At 41.4% G+C, this 25000-nt stretch overlaps 1 protein-coding gene across 1 annotated transcript in view; it reads right to left on the bottom strand.

The window, feature by feature from the left end:
* Positions 1-24660, bottom strand: part of psme3ip1 (proteasome activator subunit 3 interacting protein 1) — a 111313-nt gene extending 86653 nt beyond the window's left edge. Inside the window, exon 1 of the mRNA XM_080187113.1 lies at positions 24597-24660. The gene's annotated coding sequence lies outside the window, so the exon portion shown is untranslated. The remainder of the gene's footprint in view (positions 1-24596) is intronic.
* Between the last annotated feature and the right edge of the window lie 340 nt (positions 24661-25000).

Raw genomic sequence — 25000 nt, 5'->3', positions numbered from 1 at the left:
TTGTGAGTGCCCTCTTCTACCTATGACCTTTGTCTACACCTATTGGACTCCACAATAAAGGAACCATAACCAGATTGAGGGAAGATTAATTTAACACCAATCAGCCTAAGAGCACGTTTTTGGAGTGTGGGAGGAAACCGGAGCACCCAGAGAAAACCCACACAAGCACGGGGAGAATGTGCAAACTCCCACAGACACTGGCCCAAATCCACGTATCTGCACAGCAAACAGTGATAGTCACTGAGCTGTCGTGTTGCCCGTCAGCTGGTCCAGTTTAAGCGTACACTAACGACGTGAAGCACAAGGCAACTCTCGAAGCAACATCCAAGAGCAGCCCTCGCACAACCCACCGCGTGTATGCCCCTTGTTGGGCAACAAGGCGGACTGAATCACCTGTGGATTAAAAGAAAAGAAAGCACAATTTAGCATTAATTAGACTTCTTCAACAGGCACCATTCAATCCTCAACAGACACCTCAAAATTCCTTCCTAGAATTAGGCTTTAAAAAAATCTATTCTCCTGAAACATCAGATGCAAAAATCTGAGAATTCAGCTGCCAAACCAATTACAGAAGGTACTCCCTTGGGTTCATTTTTAAAACAAATTTGTAGTAAAGTCAAATTCAATTTTGATAATTTTGTATCTTTTGTTTGCATGCTTTCGTGAGAGAAGTACAAAGAGGCATTTTCTGTTGATGACTTACGACTGTCCAAATGTAAACTTCATTAGATGAACCATGTTCATAGTTCATCAGGGCTTTAAAGTTTAACTGCAACCCCCCAACTTCTGTCAGCCCAACTCAATTACTTTCTATGAGAATACATGCAACTGAAACAGCTTGTAAATTAAGTCAATTAGAGACTAATATATTGTTCTTAAACAAACAATGATTAGATTACTGCTCCTAATTCCAACATCAGCATTCCTTGTGAAACCAAACCTGACATGAAAGCTGCGACATAAACTACCCATAGTGCAGTAAAACATCCCAATTTGCTTCAGGACAGCATAACCAGACATACATTAACACCGTCCAGAGACTACTAACATCATCAGTAAGATAATTGCTTTGTTATTTATGTAGCTTTGACCTTCCTGCAGTTCGATCTATCTTTCTGATCGTGACATTTAAATCTCCCATACCAGTCTGAAGACAAGACAGCTTTTTTCTGGTCCAAGATCCAGCAGGGAACTTTCAGCAGCTGATTCAAATCAGTGAAATGATGAGCAAATGGTAGTTAGTGTAAATCAAGGGTGAAGCTCAGAGAACACGAGACATGAAGTAATAGAGGGTTAATAATGAGACTTTTGTCGTGTAAAATTAGGATGGGCTGCTGCTGAGCGCAGTGTCTTTATGCTCAGCAACGGTGATATGGGAACTTTCCCAGCTTTAGTTTCATCACGTGTGTTCTGCTCGAGTACTCGGGCAGCACGGTGGCACAGTGGTTCACATTGCTATCAACAAAGAATGACGAAGAAGTTGATAAAGAAAGTAAGGATACACCATGAAGCTAGGCTAGCACTAAATATAAAAAAGGATAGTAAGAGTTTTTATAAATATATAAAAAGGAGAAGGCTGGCTAGGGTGAATGTTGGACCCTTAGATGATGAGAGGGGGGATTTAGTGGTGGGGGATGAGGAAATGGCTGAGGCCTTGAATAACTGTTTTGCTTCGGTCTTCACGGAGGAGGACGCGAATAGTTTGCTGGGTGTTAACAATGGAAAGATGGTAGGAGTGGAGGGCCTGAATGAGATCATTGTTACTAGAGAGGCAGTGCTCGACAGACTAGAGGGACTGATGGCGGACAAGTCCCCAGGACCGGATGGAATGCATCCAAGGGTTCTGAAGGAAATGGCAGAGGTGATAGTGGATGCCTTGGTGATTATTTTCCAAACCTCGCTGGACTCCGGGGAAGTGCCGGAAGATTAAACGGCTGTTTAAAAAGGGTAGCAGGCAAAAGGCAGGGAATTATAGGCTGGTTAGTTTAACGTCTGTTGTAGGAAAAATGCTTGAATCCATAATCAAGGAGAAAATAGCGAGGCATCTTGAGAAGAATTGTTTCTTAGAGCAGATGCAGCATGGTTTCGTTAAGGGGAAGTCGTGTCTGACAAATTTATTGGAATCCTATGAGGATGCGTCTAGTGCGGTGGATAGAGGGGAACCGGTGGATGTGGTGTTTCTCAATTTTCAGAAGGCGTTTGACAAGGTGCCGCACAAAAGGTTGTCACAGAAGGTTAGGGGGCATGGAGTTGGGGGTAGGGTGTTAGCGTGGATAGGGGATTGGCTGTCAAATAGGAGGCAGAGAGTGGGGGTCAATGGGTGCTATTCGGATTGGCGGTTGGTGACAAGTGGACTGCCCCAGGGATCGGTGCTGGGGCCTCAGCTATTTACTATTTATATAGATGATCTGGAGGAGGGAACCAAGTGTAAGGTGTCGAAATTTACTGATGACACAAAGATAAGTGGAACGGCAAATTGTGTGGAGGGTGTGGAAAGTCTGCAGAGGGATCTAGATAGGCTGAGCAAGTGGGCGAGGACCTGGCAGATGGAATACAATGTTGGCAAGTGTGAGGTTATCCACTTTGGTAGGAATAATAGTAGGAAGGACTACTACTTACAGGGTGAAAAGCTGCAGCATGCTACGGTGCAGAGGGACCTGGGGGTCCTTGTGCATGAGTTGCAAAAACCCAGCCTACAGGTGCAGCAGGTGGTCAGGAAGGCAAATGGGATGCTGGCCTTCATAGCGAGAGGGATTGAATATAAAAATAGGGAGGTCTTGCTGCAACTGTACAGGGCACTGGTGAGGCCGCAGCTGGAATACTGTGTGCAGTTTTGGTCGCCGCACCTGCGCAAGGGTATTTTGGCCTTGGAGGGAGTGCAGAGGAGGTTCACTAGGTTGATACCGGAGTTGAGGGGGTTGAGCAATGAGGAGAGGCTGAATAGACTGGGCTTGTCCTCGTTAGAGTTTAGAAGGATGAAGGGAGATCTCATTGAGACGTTTAAGATGATGAAAGGGACGGATAGGGTAGAGGTGGAGAGGTTCTTCCCACTCAGAAAGGACAGCAGGACTAGAGGGCACAGCCTCAAGATAAGGGGGGGGGCAGTTTAGAACGGAGTTGAGGAGGAACTTCTTCACTCAAAGGGTGGTGAATCTCTGGAATTCTCTGCCCGTTGAAGTGGTGGAGGCTACCTTGCTAAAAATATTTAAGACGCGGGTAGATAGGTTTTTGGTAGGCAAGGGGATTAAGGGTTATGGGGAGAAAGCGGGAAAGTGGAACTGAGCCACTTCAGATCAGCCATGATCTCGTTGAATGGCGGGGCAGGCTCGAAGGGCTAGACGGCCTACTCCTGCTCCTATTTCTTATGTTCTTATACTGCCTCACAGTGCCAGGGACCGGGCTAGATTGCCGGCTTGGGTCACCATCTGTGTGAAGTTTGCACATTCTCCCCATGTCTGTGAGAGTTTCCTCCGGGTGCTCTGTTTTCCTCCCACTGTCCAAAGATGCGTAGGTTAGGTGCAATGGCCATGCTAAATTCTCCCTCAGTGTACCCAAACAGGTGCCGGAGTGTAGCGACTGGGGGTTTTTCCACAGTACCTTCACTGCAGTGTGAATGTAAGCCTATTTGTGACAAATAAATAAACTTTTAACTTTACCTTTCCTCTAATGAATCACTAATGAAAAGACACTGCATCTAAAACTCTCAACCTGGCAGAAGTGGTTGAAGTCACTTGATACTGCAAAGGCTATGGGCCCCTCACAAAATTACAGCAGTACTACTGAAGACTTGTGCTTCAGAACTTGTCCATGGCCAAACAGATTCACTACAGTTACAACACATATCTCCTTATCAATGTGGAAAATTGCCTCAGTATTTTCTGTAGATCCAATACAGCCAATCAGCAGCCCATCAGTCCACTCTCTATCATCAGTAAAGAGATGAAAGGGGTCATCAACTGTGCTATTTAGCAGCACTTGGTTAGCACTAATGCTCAATTTGGATTGTGCCGGGTCACTCAGCTCCTGACTTCATTATAGCAAAAGAGCTGAACTCTAGAGATGAAATGAGAGTGACTGCCCTTGATATCAACACCACATTTGACCAAGTGTGGCATCAAGGAGCCCAAGCAAAACCAGAGTTAATCAGAATCAGGGAGAAAACCCTCCATTGATTGGAGTCAGACCAAGTACAAAGTAAGATGGTTGTGATTATTAGAAGTCACCCATCTCAGCTCCAGGACTTTACTGCAGAAGTTCCTCAAGGCAGTGTCCAAGGTCAACCACTCAATCGCTTCATCAATGGCCTTCCATCCATCATAAGAATAGAAGTGGCGACATTCGCTGATGACTGCACAATATTCAGCACCATTCGTGACTCCTCAGATACTGAAATGTTTATGTCCAAATGTAGCAAGAACTGAACAATGTCTAGGCTTGAGCTGACAAGTAACATTTGTGCTACACAAGCACCAGGCAATCACCATCACTACATGACATCCAATAGGGTTACTTTAGCTGGATTCCCCACTATCAACATCCTGGGGTTACTATTGTCTGGAAACTGATCTGGACTACTCACATAAATATTGTGGCTACAAGAGCACATCAAAGGCTAAGGATCCTGTGGCAGGTAACTCACCTTTTTACTCTTTTCACCAGAGTACAAGTCAGGAATGTGATGGATAAGTGCAACTCCAGCAACACTCAAGAAGCTCAATGCCATCCAGGACAAAGTAACAGCTTGCTTGGCAATCCATCCATAAACAGTCACTCCCTCCACCGGCATCACAGAATGGCAGAACTGCGTACCATCAATAAGATGCACCCAAGCCCATGTGACAATATCTTCCAAACCCACAACCACTACTATCTAAAAGGACAAGGGCATCAGACATAAGAGAACACGACCACCTGGATATTACCCTCCATTTGTGAACCTGACTTGGAAATATTTTGCTGTGCCTTCACTGTCGCTGGGTCAAAATCCTGGAATTTCCTCCTGAGCAGCACTATAGGTGCATCTGCATCACATGGACTGCAAATGTTTAAGGTGGCAGTTCAACATCAACTTCTCAAGGGCAATCTGGGATGAGCAATAAATGTTGGCCTAGCCAGTGATGCCCACATCCCATGAATTAATACAAAGAATCTTTTATTCTTCGAAACTCCAGCCAACGTGTAAACGTTCCACAAAAGATAACCCCTTAGTCACAAGAATGAGTTGAGCAAACCTTCACTGAACTTCTAATATAATTCTATCTTTTCTTAAGAAATGAGGCCAAAACTGTTGTACAGTGCGCCAGATATGAAATGACAAATACCCTGCACAACTCTAGCAAAACTTCTTGACTTTATATTCTGTTTCCCTTGCAATAAACAACAACATTCCAATTGCCTTCCTAATCACTTGCCCTACTTGCATTCTAATGTTTTAGGATTCCTGGTCTGGGACACCCAGGTCCCTCTGTATTGCAGAGTTCCAAAATCTCTCTCTTTTTAAATAACATACTGCTTTTCAAATCAAACAAACAAATCAAATGGGCAAGTTCAAATTTTGCCACATTATACTTGAATTACCAAATTTTCTGCCCACTCACTAAACATATCTGTATTCATTTGCAGATTCCTTATGTCCTCCTCAGAACTTACTCACTTGGCTAAAATGAAAACAGAAAGTGCTGAAAAAACTTAGAGTCTAACAGCACATTTCTTGCTACCTCCTCAAATATCTTTATTAAATTAATCGGCCATGATTGCGCTTTCACAAAACCGTGTTGACCCTACCCAATTATTGAGATTTTCTAGGTTTCCTGCTAACCAGCCTTCGTAACAGATTCTACCATTTTCCCTGCGACAGATGTTACAGTAACTAATCTGTAGTTTCCTGTTCTCTCTCCCCCTCCATTCTTGAATAGAAGAATTACATTTGTTAATTTTCAACCAGATGATACTTTTGCAGAATCTAGGGAATTTTGGAAAATTAAAACCAATGCATCTACAATCTTCACAGCCATTCTTTTTCAGACATGAGGATGCAGGCCATCAGGTCCCAAGGCCTTTCTATAATGGATGTCTCAGCATCCTTTCCCTGGTTATTGTAATTGTTTTAAATTCTTCCCTCTTGATTTACAAGCATTGAGAATGTTATGTGTCTTCTATCATGAAGGCATCTGATCATTACTTCTGCCATTTCTTTACTTTCCAATATTAATTCCCCAGACTCTCAGAGGTCCAAGGCTCACTTTACTTACTCTTTTGAAATAGAAAATTGCACTGTAAAAAGTCTCTCTTTAAAAATGATCAGGGATCAAAGAGGTTTGTAAACATCATAGCTCTGGATTTCTCCTGAATGACAAAATATAGCTAAGAACTCATCAAGTATTTATGAATGGATAACAGATAGAATTCACAGAATCCTACAGTGCAGAAGGAGGCCATTCATCCCATTAAGTCTGCACCGACCACAATCCCACCTAGTCCCTATCCCCATAGCCCCATGCATTTACTCTAGCTAGTCCCCCTGATGCTAAGGAGCAATTTAGCATGGCCAAACCTGCACATCTTTGGACTGCGGGAGAAAGCCACGCACACACGAGGAGACTGTGCAAACTCCTCATGACAGTGGCCCAAGCCAGGGATCAAACCCAGGTCCCTGGTGCTGTGAGGCAGCAGCGCTAACCACTGTGCCACCATCCCATCCATACTGTGTCCCATGTTGCCCATAACTGTGCCACCATACTGCCCAAATGGGCCACGGTTTGTGAACAATTCTAAACTTTTGGCCATTCACATACAAAACAAATGTGAATTGTCACAACATTCCATATAAATCTCAACTGCGACAGTCTTCAACTTAGTGGAAAACACAAGCCTGCAACTTAAAAGTGGAGTCGTAGAGTCATATAGGTTTACAGCAAAGAAACAAGCCCTTTGGCCCAACTTGTCCATGCTGCCTTTATTTTTTTTTAAACCCCTCAGCTAATCCCAATTGCCCACATTTGGCCCTTATCCCTCTATACCCATCATACCCATTTAACTATCTAAATGCATTTTAAAAGACAAAATTGTACCCCCTCTATTACCACCTCTGGCAGCTTGTTCCAGACACTCACCACCCTATGTGTGACAAAACTGCCCCTCTGGACACTTTTGTATCTCTCCCCTCTAATCTTAAACCTATGATCTAATCCAATCAGCATCCTTTGTTCTGCCCTTTAAATGGTAGATTTTAGAACGTATATTTACTTAGCTTTAGTAGTCACTCAAATTATTTTTGTGTGTAATCTTTTTTGCATACCTATTCAGCTGTGATTTGTCAAATATGAAATGTGACGAAGCAAGATGCAAGTTTATAGCCTTGATATCTAAAACAGGATGGAACAAAGGAATTAGACAGAATGCATCAATGTACAGAAGTCTGAGATCACATACCAACTGACTCAAGAACAGTTTCTTCCCTGCTGCCATCAGACTTTTGAATGGATATTAAGTTGATTTTTCTCTACATCCAAGCTACAACTGTAACACTGCATTTTGCACCCTCTCCTTTCCTTGTCCACGATGTACTCTATGAACTGTATGCTATGTCTGTAGAGTGCAAGAAACGATACTTTTCGCTATATATAAATCAAATTAAATATGTACACATGGCAATGGACCACTGAATAGTTCACACTGAGCCAATAAATTAACATAGCTTGTATCATGTCATGTGCAATTTGGATTAAAAATCTTATGTCCACTCTCAGTTATTAATGGTTTCCATTATAAAATTCATATGTCCATATTCTGTACATTCTCTGGGTGCTCCAGTTTCCTCCCAGTCTGAAAGATATGCTGTTCAGGGACATTGCCATGCTAAATTCTCCCTCAGTGTGCACTAACAGGCACCAGCATGTGGCAATGAGGGGATTTTCGCAACAACTTAATTGCAGTGTTAATGTAAGCCTACTTGTGACACTAATAAACAGTCTTAAAATCTTATTCAAGTGACAATTCATTGACTTAGTTAAAGGTACACCTCATGACTTCTCAGGCGCTTCCACCTCTGACTGGAATTCCAAAAGGAGGTTCAGAAACAAGTTGCTTCCTAAAACAAAGACTCTCTTGGCTTAGCACTGACCAGCTGCTTCCAATTCATATCCTTCACAGCTTCTCAGCATCCACCACATAGGAACTGGGCTCTTCCCTACAACAACTCAATTCAGGTACACACACAGACACCTCCACTGAGAGTTTTCATTAACTAGACAGAAAACAACCATAAAAAATAAAAATATACACCTCTGTTCTCAGGAGCAAGGCCTATAATGATCAGTGACAGCTGAATTATGGTTTGTCCCACTAAAATTTCTTCCAAAACTGTTTTTCCATCTGAGCAAAATAACACAGTAAGATTGATTAGCTTTAATCATAGCTATTCCATTCCAACAGTGAGAAAGTGTTTATATTCCCAACAGTTTTATTGCTTTACATAAAAAGGATGTTCAAATCCCATCACATTAAACACTTCCCAGCCTTCAAATGCACAGCCATTTCAAAAAATAGAGATTTTCAAATCTGTTCGATGTTTCTCCAAATAAAATGAAGAAACACAGCAGGACCACAAGGTTCATCAGCAGGGCTGTAATGGAAAAGAAAGCTAAACAGAAGCAATGGCAAATCACTTCTCTAACCATCACCTCATGGACAGAGATCGCCACATGTAAAATTGGTTGGTGGCAAAAGGTATTTCAAGACCAATAATTTAGCTCCACCTGGTGGATGAAAAAGTCGACAGCAAATTAAATATCTGACCTTGCTATAAAACCAGTTCTAACTCCTTGTTCAGCAGTACAAAAACCTGAGGGATACAGATTGATATGGTGGCAGGTTTTTTTTCCTGAAGCAATCAATGTCATTTGCAGCAGTTGCAGCAATAAAAGAATGAATGAATTAGCAACATTTCCAACTCCAGTTAAAATAATTATGTGCTCTTGGAAGGTTTAAAAAGATAAAACACTTAATACAATAAATCTATCAAATGATAATGAACCCTGAGATGAATGCTGCCCAATTAAGTAAATAACGTAGGGCCTGATCTGTTTCTACAAGTTTGTTGCCGAGTTTCCGGAGATTCAATTGGGCAGGTGAAATTAATTTTAATCCTGGAATGGTCACAGCAGAGCTGAAAGCAATGACAGGAATTTCTTAGTGCCCTTCATTGTACATTTAATGCTTAAGCATCAGCTCCACTTCTTTAGTAATTACGTTTGAAATTACATTTTGAGTATTACTATTTACACATGTATTCTGCAGGTATTTAATAGTAGCTCAGTCAACACTGCTCTCACCCAGAATGTACACATCTAGAGCTTGGATGATTTTGCCCTTCCTTTTTTATTCATTTTGACAAGAAGAACACAGAGGGACATTATAAGGGGAGTATAAAGGAGATATAGGAATATCAGGACCGTGTTGTGCATGTAAATAAGCCACTGAAGACGGCAGGGCATATTGAGAGAACAGTTAATAAAGCGTATATGATATCTTAGGCTTTATCAATAGTAGCAGAGTACAAGAGCAAGGAGTTCTTGTTGAATTTGTATAAGACATTAGACAGACACCGACTGGAATACTCATCCACTTCTGGGTCTCATACTTGAGGAAGGATATGAAGGCATTGGAGAGGGTACTCAGGAGATTCACAAAAATGATTCTGGGGATAAAATAACAGTTGCTATGAGGATAGATAGGAAAGATTAGGAGTCTTTCCTTTGGAGAAAAGAAGGCTGAGACGAGACTAAATGAGCTGTTCAAGATCCTGAGGGATGTTGACAGGGTAAATGGCATGTAACTGTTCCTACTCAAGCGAGCATAGATTTGAATAATTGGCAAAAGGAATAAAAATGATGCAAGAAACATTTTTGTCATCCAGAGGGTGTTGCAGTCTTGAATGAACTTCCTGAGACAAATGCAGGTTTGATTGAGGTATTCAAAAGGCTATTGGATTGCCATCTGAAAACAATGGATGTACAAGGTTATGGGGATAAAGCAGGGGACGAGGTAGAATGCTGTTTCAGACAGCCAATGTAAACTTGCTGAGCTGAATGGCCCTCTTCTGCATGTAAAGATTTTGTGATTCATGATCATTGGGCACTGAGGCAAATTATAGCACAAGCTACTGCTACTCTGGCTGAAATCCACAAACTGTAAAGACCACGGGCAAAACTTCAAACCATCATAGTTCAGCTACTCACTACAATAACCAACATCCCATCCAATAATATTTCTGAAGACACATCATTCTTTCAGTACTATCACCTAGGTTTATGGCCTTGAATAAAACCTTGAACACCCAAGTGTTCAGGTCAATATTTATCCTTCAATCAACATCACAAAAAAAACAAATTGTTCAGTCATTATCACACTGCTAAGAATGTTAGAAGTAGAAGGAGTAGACCATCCAGCCCCTTGAGCTCACTCCATCATTCAAGTATGATCACAGTTAATCTTCTGATTCAACTCCACTTTTCCCTTCGCTCTGCATATCCCTTCTCCCCAAGGGATCAACAACCTGTCTTGCCTTGAAATATTTTCAACATTAGAGCACACACAATTCACTGCAATAGAGAATTCCAAAGAATTACAAGCCTTTGACTGAAGAAATGTCTTCTTGCCTCAATCCAAAATGATCAGTGTCTCATGTTCTAGATTCTTCAGTCATGAGGAACAACCCTGCAGTGTCTACCCTGTTAAGCCACTTCAGAATCTTTTAGGTTTCATTGATATCACCCATCATTCTTCCAAACTTCAAAGCGTGTGGGTCAAGAAAGCAAAAAAGTTGATCAACCCACCATTCCAAAAAACCTTACTGTCCCACCTCCAATCAAAGTACATCCATCTTTCAACATGGAGACCAAAACTGCATACAGTACTCCAGTTCTGGTCTCACCAAAACTCAGTACAACTATAGCAAGATTTTCTTATTCTAGAACTTTTAACCCTTTACAATAAACGCCAACATAGCATTTGCCTTTCTCATTGCTCTTGTGGGAGCTCATTATGCACGTGTTTCTTACATTACAACAGTGACAGCACTTAAAGTATGTAATTGGTCGTAAAGCACTTTGGAATGTCTTAAGGCCAGGAAAGGCACTATACAATTGCAACTATGACTTCCATATTACAATGGGGAAACTAAACCCTAACCAATTATGAAACATCAACAAACTTAATGGAAATATGTAAAATAACTAAGATCACATACAAAGATTCAGTAGGAGGCCATTCAACCCACATGTAAGTGCAAGCTCTTCGAAAGAGTACCATTCCTTTGCTCAGCCCCGTGGCACTGCAAATCCCTCCCTGTCAAATATTAATCCAGTTTTCTTTTGAAAATTACTCAATCTGCCTCCATCACACTGTGAAGGACATCATGGAGAGGATGCTGAATATTTAGCAGGTGGGAACGAGCCACAAGCATAACAAGTTGGTATTTGGTACCAATGACGGAGAAAGAGCAGATATCGAGATCCTAAGATCAGATCTTCAGGAGCGGGACAGGAAGTTAAAAAGTGGGACCAAGGATAGTATCTCCGGAATACTTGTAATGACACACAGAAGCCACAGCAGAAATAGACAAAGAGAATCAAAGCAAGGCTTGAAACATGGTGCAGGAGAGAAGGGCTTCCTATTCTTGGGCTGTTGGGACCGGTTCTGGGACAGAAGGCACCTCTTCAAAATGGAGAGATTGCACCTCAAAAGAACCGGGACCAATGTCCTTGTGGGAAGGTTCACCTGTGTGGCAGAGGGTGGTTTAAATTAAGTTGACAGGGGAATGGGCACCAGGATGTAGAAGTAAAGAAGAATATGGTGCATAAAGTTGGACAGTACTAGAGAAGGAAGTAGTACCATATTAGATAGGAGCAGACTAAGAAAGATGGGATTACAGTGCATGTAAGTAAACACACAGTGTGATGAATAAGGTTTATAAGTTACAATCACAAATAGCAGCATGTGAACATACTGTAATGGCAATAGCAGAAACATGGTTTTAAAACATGACTGCAACCACAGCTGACTGCAAAGTATGGAATATATCTCGGGTATCAGTAATGACAATTTAATTGTTGATTCTTTTCTCTTGTTCTTTTGTGCACGTTTATTTTGCCCTATTGTTTGTTGTATTAATGGTGAACTACATGGCACTGGCCATACTGATTTTGTTTCCATTTGGTGACACAAGGGCAACTTAGTATCACTGTCTACAGTACTTCATATAGAATGATCTGTTATAAAGTGCGGTCACTGAAATAATGCAGAGAAATGATATGGTACGACGTCAAACCCAGTTATTCTTTATCTCTGATCCCTCTGACCAAATCATCAGTCCAATTTTGATAGAAAACACAATTTTTATACAGCAAAACCCCACAAACAACAATGGGAGAGAGAATTATTAGCTGGGACACAGAGACTGCAACCAATCTTCTTCAATTAGTGCTGTCAGATGTTTTACACACACTCAAAGGGATAACTGAGGTCTCAGTTTAACATCTTATCTGAGAGACGGCGCTTCTGAATGTGCTGTGCTTCCAGATTACTACACTAGACTGTCAACCAAGATTGTGCGCTTAAGACCCTAGGATATGGCTTGAATCCACAACCTGTGATGCAGAGACATGAAAACAGGATCGCGCTAAGCTGCAAGTTTCTGCCGCTTGCTCACATTAATGCACACACACTCTCCAGATTTACCTCCGAACAGCTACTTGGAGAGGAGTTCACCCTCTCAGCCAAGAAATCATCAGAAACCTAAAGAGAAGGATACTTTTTGAAATGATTGAGAGGAATCATACAAGGAAATAAACAATACTGAGCACATTTTCAATGTAATTACTGCTTCATTGTGCAAACAGCTGAACTCATATACATTGAAATAGTAACATTTTTAATCAGATGATAAATGTCAGACACAGAACCATCTACTGTGCCCAAAACCACAAGTAGGGCAGTTTCTTTTTACGGAGAGATTCAAATCTATATTATAAATCCATCATTGTTAGGCTCTAGTGATAAGGGATCCCTTTGTAGAAAACATAAGCTGTTATGTGACTATAATGACTAAAGTTTGAAGGGAGAAATTCGTATTCAATACATTATTCTTTGGTCAAAACTCTTGGTTCATACAAGTTAAAGTACATTGGTAGTACTTCAAAATTGTCATAATTAGTAATAAATTCTAAATTACTCTGTGACATAACCGTCCAAACTACAGTGTAAAAGTAGTGAAGTCTTTGGTGCTTTTTGTTCATTCATTATCACAAATGACTTCCGTTAAATTTAACACTGAGAAATGAGTCTGATGTTAATCCTATAAAATTGTGTTCTATAATATGCAGACGGTAGACAGTGAGTTTCACTTAGTGCATCAAGTCTGCACCGACTCTGTAGAAGAGCATCCCATTCAAGCCCTCCCCTCTGCCCTATCCCCATAACCTCACACATTTACCATAGATAATCCACCTAACCTGCACATCTTTGGACTGTGGGAGAAAACCAAAGCAGCTGGAGGAAACCCACGCAAACATGGGGAAAATGTGCGAACTCCACAGTCACCCAAGGCTGGAATCAAACCTATGTCCCTGCCACTGTGAGACAGCAGTGCTAACTATTGTGCCACCCTCTCTGCCACCATGCTGCCTTGAAGCATATATGAAAAGACGCTCACTGAAACAGAGGTATAGTTCAGTAAGGAAACAAATTCTTGCAATCTTTTACACTAAGAAAAATTGTTAGACTAATGAAATATTAGTTCCAGTACTATCCTTCACCAACTTGCTGTCTGAAAAATAACAGCAGATTTATTTATCAGCCTATCAGTGTGTGAACATTTATCTCATACTGATCACAATATAATCCTGTCCAATGCAATTGCTGAAATGCAAAATGGGTTATGGGTTCTAAAATTCTAGATTTAGGTAAAGCTAGCATTAACGGGATGAGACAGAGACTGTCTGCAGTAAACTGGCAAAATCTGTTAATGTGTAAACTGACAGAAGGTCTGTGGGAGGTTTTCAAAATAAAATTAAATGTGATACAGAACCAATTTATCTCTTTAAGGTAAGGGCTTAATGTTCCAAAGCCAACAACCACGGACAATCAAAGAGGCAACATAAGACTAAAAGGAAAACAAAATGTCAACACCAAGCAAGAGATCCGGGGGGTGTGGGGGGTGATTGGGATAGATACAAAGAACAGAAAAATAAACAGACAAAAAGGAGTATGAAAATAAAATTTCACGGGCTATCAAAATCAACAAACTTTTTTTTACAAATGGGTAGTCAGGAGCAATGTGGGGCTCTTGAAAGTTAACAGCTGTGGGATGAAGCTGAATGGTAGCAACTGTTTTACTTTTCCCTTGTCCAGACCTATACAATGCGGAGAATCCATTTGTAGCAAGTGGAAGAAAAATCATAAAAAGATCTTAGCTTGCAAAACATTTTCAGAAATCTAAACGTTCCTGTATCTGACTTGTATTAATTTAATATGCAGAGTCAGGGTTAATAACAACATAATCGGTTGGATTTCAGTGAATGTAGCAGTACAGGTTCGGTCTTCTGTCCATTCAATTGCTCAGTTTCATAATGGGTCTTTGCCTTTCAAACACAGATTTTGTCCGAAGAGCATTTTCAATTTTAAGATTTTAACATTAGATATGATGTTAGATTAGATGCTGCCGGTCTGGCACTGCTTGTGATTTGGAACTTGGGAAGTGGAGTCGACTATTTAGCCAGTAGAACCTGGAGGGATAGATACACATGGTGGAGATAAATTCCTCCATTTTACTCCATTGCCTGAGAGAAAGCATTTGAAAACAGATGAATTTGAGAAGCTTGAACAGTTCTCCTTGGAGAGAAATTGAGAGGGGATTTAACACAGGCATTCAAAATCATAAGGGGCTTGGACAGAGTACATAGGATCATAGAATCCCTGCAGTTCATAAGGCGGCGATTTGGCCCATCAAGTCTGTACTGATCACAATCCCACCCAGGCTCTCTCCCTGCAACCCTCATTCAGCCTGCTCATCCTCCTGACATTAGGGCCAATTTAGCATGACCAATCAACCTAACTTGCATATCTTTCAACTATGGGTGGAAACCCATGCAAACATGGAGAGGAAGTACAAATTCCACACAGAGCGACCAGAGGTCGGAATTGAACCTGGGTCCCTGGCGCTGTGAGGCAGCAGTGCTCACCATTGTGCTGCCCGAATGGACAGATTTGCTCCCCAAAAGAACATTAGTGAACTAGATGGGTTTTTCCGACAATCAACAATGGTCATCAGTAGATCCTTAATTCCAGATATTTCTATTCAATTCAAATTTCACCATTTGCCATGTCTGGATTTGAACTGGTTCCCAGATCATTACCTATGTTTCTGGATTAATAATAGTCTAGCAATAATAGAGAAAAACTGTGTGGAAGGATTGAGAACCAGAAGACATCAATTTAAAGTGATTGGCAAACTGAAATTAGAAAAACCTTTTTTTAAGAAAAACTCAGCAGGTGGTTAGAATCTGAAATGCACTTCCTGAGAATGTGGTGGAAGTAAGTTCAGCTACGGCTTTCGAAAGGGAATTGAATCATTATCTGAAGAGAAAAAATTTGGAGAGCTGCAGGGGAAAGGTAGGCGAGTGACAGTCAGTGAATTGCTATTGCAAAGAGCCGGCACAGATCAACAGGCCAAATGGCCCCCTTCTGTGTTGAAACTGTTCTTTGATTCTATTCCATACTTCCCAAAAGTCAGAAGTGATAACTCTCCATCAAAGCTTTTCTTTAGTCACTGCACACAGCTTTAGCAATAATGACAGCTCACTTACAAATATACACTGCAGCAAAAATCGATGCATGGTTTTAAGAAAAATCCATTCAACCATAAACACACAAAATCAATGAAAAAAAACATCCATAATCACACTAGTAAGCAACACCAATCATTTTGTCTCTCAATTATTTGAAAAGTAAAAATAGCTTTCTGAATTTTCATATCGCATTGTGTTTGTTGTTATCACCATGTTGGGAGGAGATGACCTGTCTCAATGCCTGGCTCAAATGACTAAAGTTCATACATGCCACTACTAACTTGGTATTATAAGCTAAATCCTGACAAGAGCATTGTATTTCTTCTCTAATGAACTACACACTTTAACTATATTGATATCATTGCTACTCAGGCTGAATGCTGTCTGACTCCAATAAACTATGTTATGCAAGTCCATGAAGGAAGTTCATAGGCCAGTTAGTTTAACATCTGTAGTTGGAAAAATGCTTGAATCCGTCATCAAAGAAGAAATAGCGAGGCACCTAGACAGAAATGGTTTGATAGAGTGGACGCAGCACGGATTCGTTAAGGAGAAGTCGTGTTTGACAAATTTATTGGATTTCTATGAGGAAGTGACTAGTGCGGTAGACAGAGGAGAACCGGTGGATGTGGTGTTTCTCAATTTTCAAAAGACGTTTGATAAGGTGCCTCATAAAAGGTTGCTACAGAAGGTTAGGGTGCACGGAGTTGGGGGTGAGATGTTAGCGTGAATAGAGGATTGGTTGTCTAATAGGAAGCAGACAGTTGGTATCAATGGGTGCTATCCTGGTTGGCAGTTGGTGACTAGTGGAGTGCCGCAGGGATCGGTGCTGGGGCCTCAGCTATTTGCCATTTATATAGATGATCTGGAGGAGGGAGCTGAGTGTAGGGTGATGAAATTTGCTGATGACATGAAGATGAGTGGTAAAGCAAATTGCGCGGAGGGTGTGGAAAGTCTGCAGAGGGATCTGGGTAGGCTGAGCGAGTGGGCGAGAACCTGGCAGATGGAGTATACTGTTAGCAAGTGTGAGGTTATCCACTTTGGCAGAAATAATAGGAGGAGAGATTACTATTTAAAGGGCGAAAAGCTGCAGCATGCTATGGTGCAGAGGGACCTGGGAGTCCTTGTGCATGAGTCGCAAAAACCCAGTCTGCAGGTGATCAAGAAGGCGAATGAAATGTTGGCCTTTATAGCAAGGGGGATAGAATATAAAAGTAGGGAGGTCTTGCTGCAACTGTACAGGGTACTGGTGAGGCCGCAGCTGGAGTACTGTGTGCAGTTTTGGTCGCCACACTTGTGCAAAGATATTTTGGCCTTGGAGGGAGTGCAGAGGAAGTTCACTAGGCTGATGCCGGAGATGAGGGGGTTGGACAATGAAGAGAGACTAAATAGACTGGGTCTGTATTCGTTGGAATTTAGAAGGATGAGGGGGGATCTTACAGAGATGTATAAGTTAATGAAAGGGTTGGATAGGGTAGAGGGAGAGAGATTCATCCCACTTAGAAAGGATAGCAGGACTAGAGGGCACAGCCTCAAGATAAGGGGGGGGGGGGGCAGTTTTGATCGGAGTTGAGGAGGAACTTCTTCACTCAAAGGGTGGTGAATCTCTGGAATTCTCTGCCCGTTGAATTGGTGGAGGCTACCTCGCTAAATATATTTAAGTCACGGGTAGATAGGTTTTTGACAGACAAGGGAATTAAGGGTTATGGGGAGAAAGTGGGAAAGTGGAACTGGTCCACTTCAGATCAGCCATGATCTTATTGAATGGTGGGGCAGGCTCGAAGGGCTAGATGGCCTACTCCTCCTCCTATTTCTTATGTTCTTACGTTCTTAAGTGCCAGCGCTCCCAGTACTGAGAGTCACCAATCTCAGACAGGCAACTTTAATGATCTGGGAGAAACCGTGGCCAGTAATACCACCCACCTAGGAGTGCCTAAGATGACTTGGGGTATAGGGAAAGGCCTAGGGTCAGGCATCCAAACATTCTGATGCTCCAGCATCACGAGATAGATTTTAAACTAATTTTTCTTTGCAGCATTTCCTGAATTATGTTCTTGCATATCTCAATTTATTCCAGCAGCTTTAACGAAGAGAATCTGCAGCACTTGACATGGCCGTTAACAATTACCATACACAACAAATTACAAAATGTTACAATGATGTTGTTTGTTGCAATGCACCCAATGTATCCTCAGAAGCCCTCTGTCACTGCCATGCATTGACTGTTTTGTCAGGAGAGAACTGTATTTGTATATACACGAGATGTTACAAATACAAAGTCAACCATGACATTTGTTTGACTTTTCAGATAGTCCATTTGTAATGAAGAACAATGGAATATTAAATAACTGCAGCAACAGGACATTATTAGAAATCATAGAATTATGGAACAGTTACAGCACAGGAGATAACCAATTGACCTATTGTCTGTTCTGACTCTCTACAAAAGCAACAGTTACAATAAAATCCAAATGAGTCAAATCCAGGAAGATCCACCCACAAATTAGTGTTAACTGGAGCTTCATGATAGCTGAGGAAGCCCCATTCCCACCTGAATTCCCACCCATTTCTATGTAAGCTGTAGTGCCGATAAACACAGTCTATGTCAAAAAACAACAGTCAAATGCAAACAAAAACACAATAAAACAGTAAGTGTGTGAAAAATTCTTTGGTCAATTTGTTCACACCTGTAAAAGGCTGGAGCTTTGGATTGAAAAACATCAGTTGTTAGCTCCAGGACATCTCTTGTCTTTTTCTGCTCAGTGTGCTGTATTTTGAGATGCACAATAGAGCCCACTATGTCACCAATGCAGTCAAATAGGCTTTTGATGTTTTCATGCTACAATGGAAATCCCAGAGCTATGAGCCATGGTTTTCCACTTACTGCGTTAACTTTACCTTCTCTACATTCTAAAGCATTCTTAATTTTCTTCCAGATTTAGTTATATTCACAGGTTTTAGAAGATCTTGATGTCAAATGATCGTTTGTCCAGCACTCCATGATTTTATGCTTGTGTGGTCTAACTCCATTGGTTGATAAGCATGATCATTTGATAAGCAAAAGGAACTTCAGCTAATCGAGAATTAGCAGTGCAATATTGTGGCTTATCACAGGCATCATTCTATGCAATTTGCTACTCTGCTGGTGAGAACAGTTGACAACTTTGACAGAACCAGAATTTGTAATTTCACTGCATTCCCTTAAGATTTTATGCAATTCTCTTTTGAAAGCTATGATTGTATCTGCTTTACCACTCTGAGCAGCACATTCCAGACCCTAACCATTTACAACTATTTTTTTCTTAATGCTATCTAGTTCTTGTGCCAATCACTTCCTCCAGTTCTCAGCATTTCCACTAATGGGATCAATTTCTCCCAATCTACTCTGCCCAGACCCCTGATGATTTTGAATACCTCAATCAGATTTCATCTCAACCTTACTTCCGTCAGAACAGCTCCAGTTGGCCAATTTATCCATGTAAGTGAAGTCTCTCATCCTATGAACCATTCACATAAATCTTTCTCGCACCCTCACCAATGCCTTCACATTCTCTTAAAGGGTGCTGAGTATAATTGCACACATTACTCCAACTGAGGCGAGGACAATGTTTTATAAAGATTCACCATAACATGTTTTTGCCTCTAGTTATCAAGTCCACTTTCCCAACCTGCTCTGCCATCTTCAACTACTATACAAAAGTAGCCCCAGCCTCTATTTCTGCATCCCCTTTAGTATTATATCCTTTACTTTATTTACATTTATATTAATGATTTGGTTGATACTATAGGAGGCCTGGTTAGTAAGTTTGCAGATGATGCCAAGATTGGTGGCATAGTGGACAGTGAAGAAGGTTGTCTCGGACTGCAATGAGCCAGTGAGCTGACAATGGCAGATGGAGTTTAATTTAGACAAATGCGAGGTGATGCATTTTGGTAGACTGAACCAGGGCAGGACTTACTCAGTTAATGGTATGGTATTAGGGAGAGTTACAGAGCAAAGAGATCTAGAGATACAGGTTCATAGCTCCTTGAAAGTAGAGTCATTCAGCATGCTTGGTTTCATTGTTCAGAACATTGAATACAGGAATTGGGACGTCTTGTTGAAGTTGCACAAGACATTGGTAAGGCCACACTTGGAATACTGTGTACAGTTCTGGTCACCTTATGAAAGAAAAGATATAATTAAACTAGAAAGAGTGCAGAAAAGATTTACTAGGATACTACTGGGACTTGATGGTTTGAGTTATAAGGAGAAATTGGGTAGACTGGGACTTTTTTCTCTGGAGCATAGAAGGCTGAGGGGTGATCTTATAGAGGTCTATAAAATAACAAGGAACATAGATAAGGTAGGTAGTCAATATCTTTTCCCAAAGATAGGGAAGTCTAAAACCACAGGGCATAGGTTTAAGGTGAGGGGGGAGAGATACGAAAGAGTCCAGAAGGGCAATTCTTTCACACAGAGGGTGGTGAATGTCTGGAACAAACTGCCAGAGATAGGAGTAGAGGCGGGTACAATTTTGTCTTTTAAGAACGTAAGAACTAGGAACAGGAGTAAGCCATCTGGTCCCTCAAGCCTGCTCTGCCATTCAATAAGATCATGGTTGATCTTTTCGTGGACTCAGCTTCACTACCCCGCACCCCCCCCCCCCCCCCCACCCCACCCCCATTCACCATAGCCCTCAACTCCTTTACAGCTCAAAAATTTATCTATCTTTGCCTTAAAAACATTCAATGCTCAAACATTCAAATAGTCAACTGCTTCACTGGGCAGGAAAATCCAGAGATTCACAATACTGTGAGAAGTTCCTTCTCAACTCAATCTGCTCCCCCTTATTTTGAGACCATACCCCCTAATTCTGGTTTCACCCGCCAGTGGAAACAACTTATATGTTCCTATAAGATTGCCCCATATTCTTCTGAATTCCAGTGAGTATAGCCCCAATCTACTGTGTCTCACCTCATAAGCCAACCCTCTCAACTCGTATTCAACCAAGTGAATCTCCTCTGCACCCACTCCAGTGCCTTTCTCAAGTAAGGAGACCAAAACTGTATACAGTACTCCAGGTGTGGCCTCACCAGCACCCTATACAGCTGCAACATAACCGCATTGTTTTAAACTAGCAATGAAGGATAAAATTCCATTTGTCTTCTTAATTACCTGCTGCACCTGCAAACCAACTCCTTGTGATTCTTGCATAACGATGCCCAGGTCCCTCTGCACAGCAGAATGCTGCAATTTTTTACCATTTAAATAATAGTCCATTTTGCTGTTACTCCTAGCAAAATGGATGACCGCATATTTACCAATGTTGTACTCCATCTGCCAGACCCTGGGCCACTCACTTAGACTTTTTATATCCTTTTGCAGACTTTCAGCATCCTCTGCACACTTTGCTCTGCCACGTATCTTAGTGCCATCTGCGAATTTTGACACACTACACTTGGTCCCCAACTTCAAATCATCCAAGTAAATCATAAACAATTGTAGTCCCAACACTGATCCCTGAGGCACACCACTAGTCTCTGATCGCCAACCAGAAAAACACCAATTTACCCTCACTCTTTGCTTTCTGTTAGCGAACGAATCCTCTGTCCATGCTAATATATTACCTGTAACACTGTGCATCTTTATCTTATGATGTGGTGTTGTCAGACTTTTTACCATCTTTATCTTATGCAGCAGCCTTTGGAATGGCACCTTGTCAAATGCCTTCTGGAAATCCAGATACACCATATCCATAGATTCCCCGTTGAGAACATCACATGCGCAGTGGACAAAAAATTCCACCAAATTAGTCAAACATGACCTGTCCTTCATGAACCTATGCTGCATCTTACCAATGGGAAATTTATATCCAGTTGTCTCGCTATTTCTTCCTTGATGATAGATTCAAGCATTTTCCCTACTACAGAAGTTAATCTAACTGGCCTATAATTACCCGCTTTTTGTCTATCTCCTTTTTTAAACACTGGCATTACATTTGCTGTTTTCCAATCTGCCAGAACTACCCCAGAGTCCAGCAAATTTTGGTAAATTATTACTAATGCATTTGCTATTTCTCATGCCATCTCTTTTAGTACCCTGCGATGCATTCCATCAAGGCCAGGAGACTTGTCTACCTTTAGCCCATTAGCTTACCCAACACTACATTTTTCGCAATAATGAAAGCTTCTAGGTCCTTGCCTGCCATAGCCTTCCTGTCGTCAATTTTTGGCATGCTATTTATGTCTTCCACTGTGAAGACAAACACAAAATACCTGTTTACTGCCTCAGCCATTTTCTCAATTCCAGTTATTACATCCCTCTTCTCATCCTCTAAAGGACCAATGTTTACATTAGCCACTTTTTTTTGTTTTAAAAAGCTCTTAGTTACATGGGTAAGATGGATATAGAGGGATATGGGCAAATGCAGGCAAGTGGGACCAGCTTAGGGCTTTAAAAACAAGGGCAGCATGGAGAAGTTGGAAGGAAGGGCCTGTTTCCATTCTGAAAACCTCTATGAGTCTATTATACAACCCTTGTCTGTCCTACCAGATTGTGTCACCAGCTTAATTTCATCATACACTCATTTCATGAGTCTGTGTCCCCTAGAAGTCAATTGAGACTATAGGGTGCCCTCCCTTTTGAGAGGAAGAGCTGAGGATCACCACACCTCAGGCAAGGTTGAGAAAGCAGGCCTTCATGAATTCCTATCTATATCCTCTTCTCTGTTCACAACACTTCTAAGTTTTGTATCATCCTCAAACTTTGAAGTTATGTTCTGCACACTCCAATCTAAGTCATGAATATATATATCAAGAAAACAGTGGTTGTGATTCAGATCCCTGGGCAACTGTGCTCTACTTTGTCCGCCAATATTCCGCTTCCTGTCAGTTAGCAAACTTTGTGTACATGCTGCCATTGTCCCTTTCATTCTATGGCTTCAACTCTACGCACAAGCCTGATATGTGGTGCCTTATCAAACACTTGCTGAAAGTCCATGCACACACATTAACCACATTAATGTCATCAACTCTATTATCTCACCAAAAGAAAATAACGACAGCATTGAGGTTCATAACATAGAAGGAAGACATTCAGTTTTGCACTTGTTTTTTCCTAGAGCAATTCATAGTACATAGTGCTCAACATCCAATTTGCTGCATTTTCCTCTGCTTAAAATATGCATCCAATTTTCCTAGTAAAATATGTAAATTTACCAAACAAAATGGCAAATGGAATTTTCTTTTCACCTTGCCTTAAAAAGATCCACAAGAGCAGTATCAATCCAATGGCTGTGATTAATAATTCATGTTCCCATTACTTCAATTTCATTGAATACTGCATCAAGAAGTAATACCTTCATGACCTATGTTAAAGGAAATGTAGGGCCCTCAGAATTAATTCCTTTGTTCTATGTGGTGTCAATCTTGGCTCAGTGGCAGCATTGTTGTCTGAGTTAAAGGGCCTGACTTCAGTCTCCAAACTAGAATTCATCACATACACCCAGCTGACACTTCAATGCAATATTGAAGGAGATCCTGAACTTAAATGCACAAGGAACAGGAAAACAGGTGTCTCATCATTCATCCCCTGGTGCCTGTTCTGTCAATCAGTGAGTTCATACTTGATTTGTATCTCAATTCCATCCAATTGCTTTGACTTCATATCCTTCTAAAAACCCTTGTCAATCCTCAGATTTAAAACCATTAATTGATGTGGCATCTAGAAGAAGATAACAATTTGTGTTCACATAACACTTTTTAAGGCCACTGGTCAAACAAGGCATTTTACAGCCAAGGAAGCATGTTTGAGTCACTGCTGTAATGCAGGAAATCAGCTACTTCTGTGGGAACATTTTACACTGCGTCAAAAAATATTCCCAGCTTTTCTCCTGAATGATTCTAAGGTTTTGTCATAATGCCCTTGTCTCGCCTTATTGAAATATTATGAGGAAAGTTCCCAGTGTCCTAATTGTTTCCTCCAACGCGGAAAACAGATGATCTGGTCGCTTATCACGTTTCTGTTCCTGGGAGTTTGCAGTACACAAATTGGCTGCCAAGTTCCCTTCATGCAATAGTGACTCCATTCCAAAGTGCTTGGAAAGCTTTGAGCTGATGAAAGACACCACGTAAGAACAGACCTTTTCTACCACACCAAACAGTCGGGGAGGAGGGGAGCTGAAGAGGTGAAAACAAGTCCCAAATCAAGTCCAAAGATGCGTAGGTTAAGTGAATTAGCCATGGTAAATGTGTGGGGTTACAAGGATAGGGCCTGGGTAAGATACTGTCAGAGTGGGTGCAGAATCAAAGGGGCGAAAGGCCTCTCTTTTCTGCACTGTAGGGATTTTATGAAATCTAAGAAAGTCATGTTTGTCGGTAGCGAGTGCATTAACAGCCACTGCTGTTGTCTCATTAACTCTGTGCAAAAATCAATATTCAAACCACAGGATTAAGTCAAAACGCCCTGAATAAACGATGAAGAAAATAAACACCACAACCCAGATGATTGGAATCGGATCCCGGCCGCAGGAAGCGAAATTATAAAACCCAAGGACAGAAGCTGGGGGTCAGTCAGCTTTTCAACAACATCCTCACCCACTCACCCAACTGGGGTCCCAAACACTCCCGTCCCTCACTCATCCCCCAGCCCCCTCACTCACACCCCCCCAGCCCCCTCACTCACACCCCCTCAATCCCCCAGCCCCCTCACTCACTGACACTGACACCCCCTCCCCCAGACACTCACTCCTCTGACACTCTCTCTCTCACCTCTCCTACTCCACTCTTCTTTGTCTCACACACAACTCTTTCCGTCCACTCCTGATTCCTGTTGAAAGGTTCCGGGCGCTGCTGCTCTGTTATCCACACACACCCTTTACCTCTCTGATGATCGATCTGAATTATACCAGTTTAACATTATGTATGAATTATTATTCATGCACATCGGTTTGATGTTTCTAAAATCATAACCTTTAAAAGATTTGTGTTTTTTTATAATGCTTATAGGACAATACATTTTAGATTCGTAACACAATGGTTTTTTGTTTCAAATATCTATCTATGTATATGAAGAGATATGCTATTAAAAGTCTTAAGTCTACAGCTACTGACAATATTTTTCTATGCCACTTTTTATAACAGGAACTGTTATCTTGTAATGTTATAATTGCAAG

Source organism: Carcharhinus amblyrhynchos, chromosome 4, assembly GCF_965287045.1.
Source record: "Carcharhinus amblyrhynchos chromosome 4, sCarAmb.v2.hapA, whole genome shotgun sequence".
NCBI classification, from domain to species: domain Eukaryota; kingdom Metazoa; phylum Chordata; class Chondrichthyes; order Carcharhiniformes; family Carcharhinidae; genus Carcharhinus; species Carcharhinus amblyrhynchos.
This window is presented reverse-complemented; position numbering and strand designations above follow the sequence as displayed.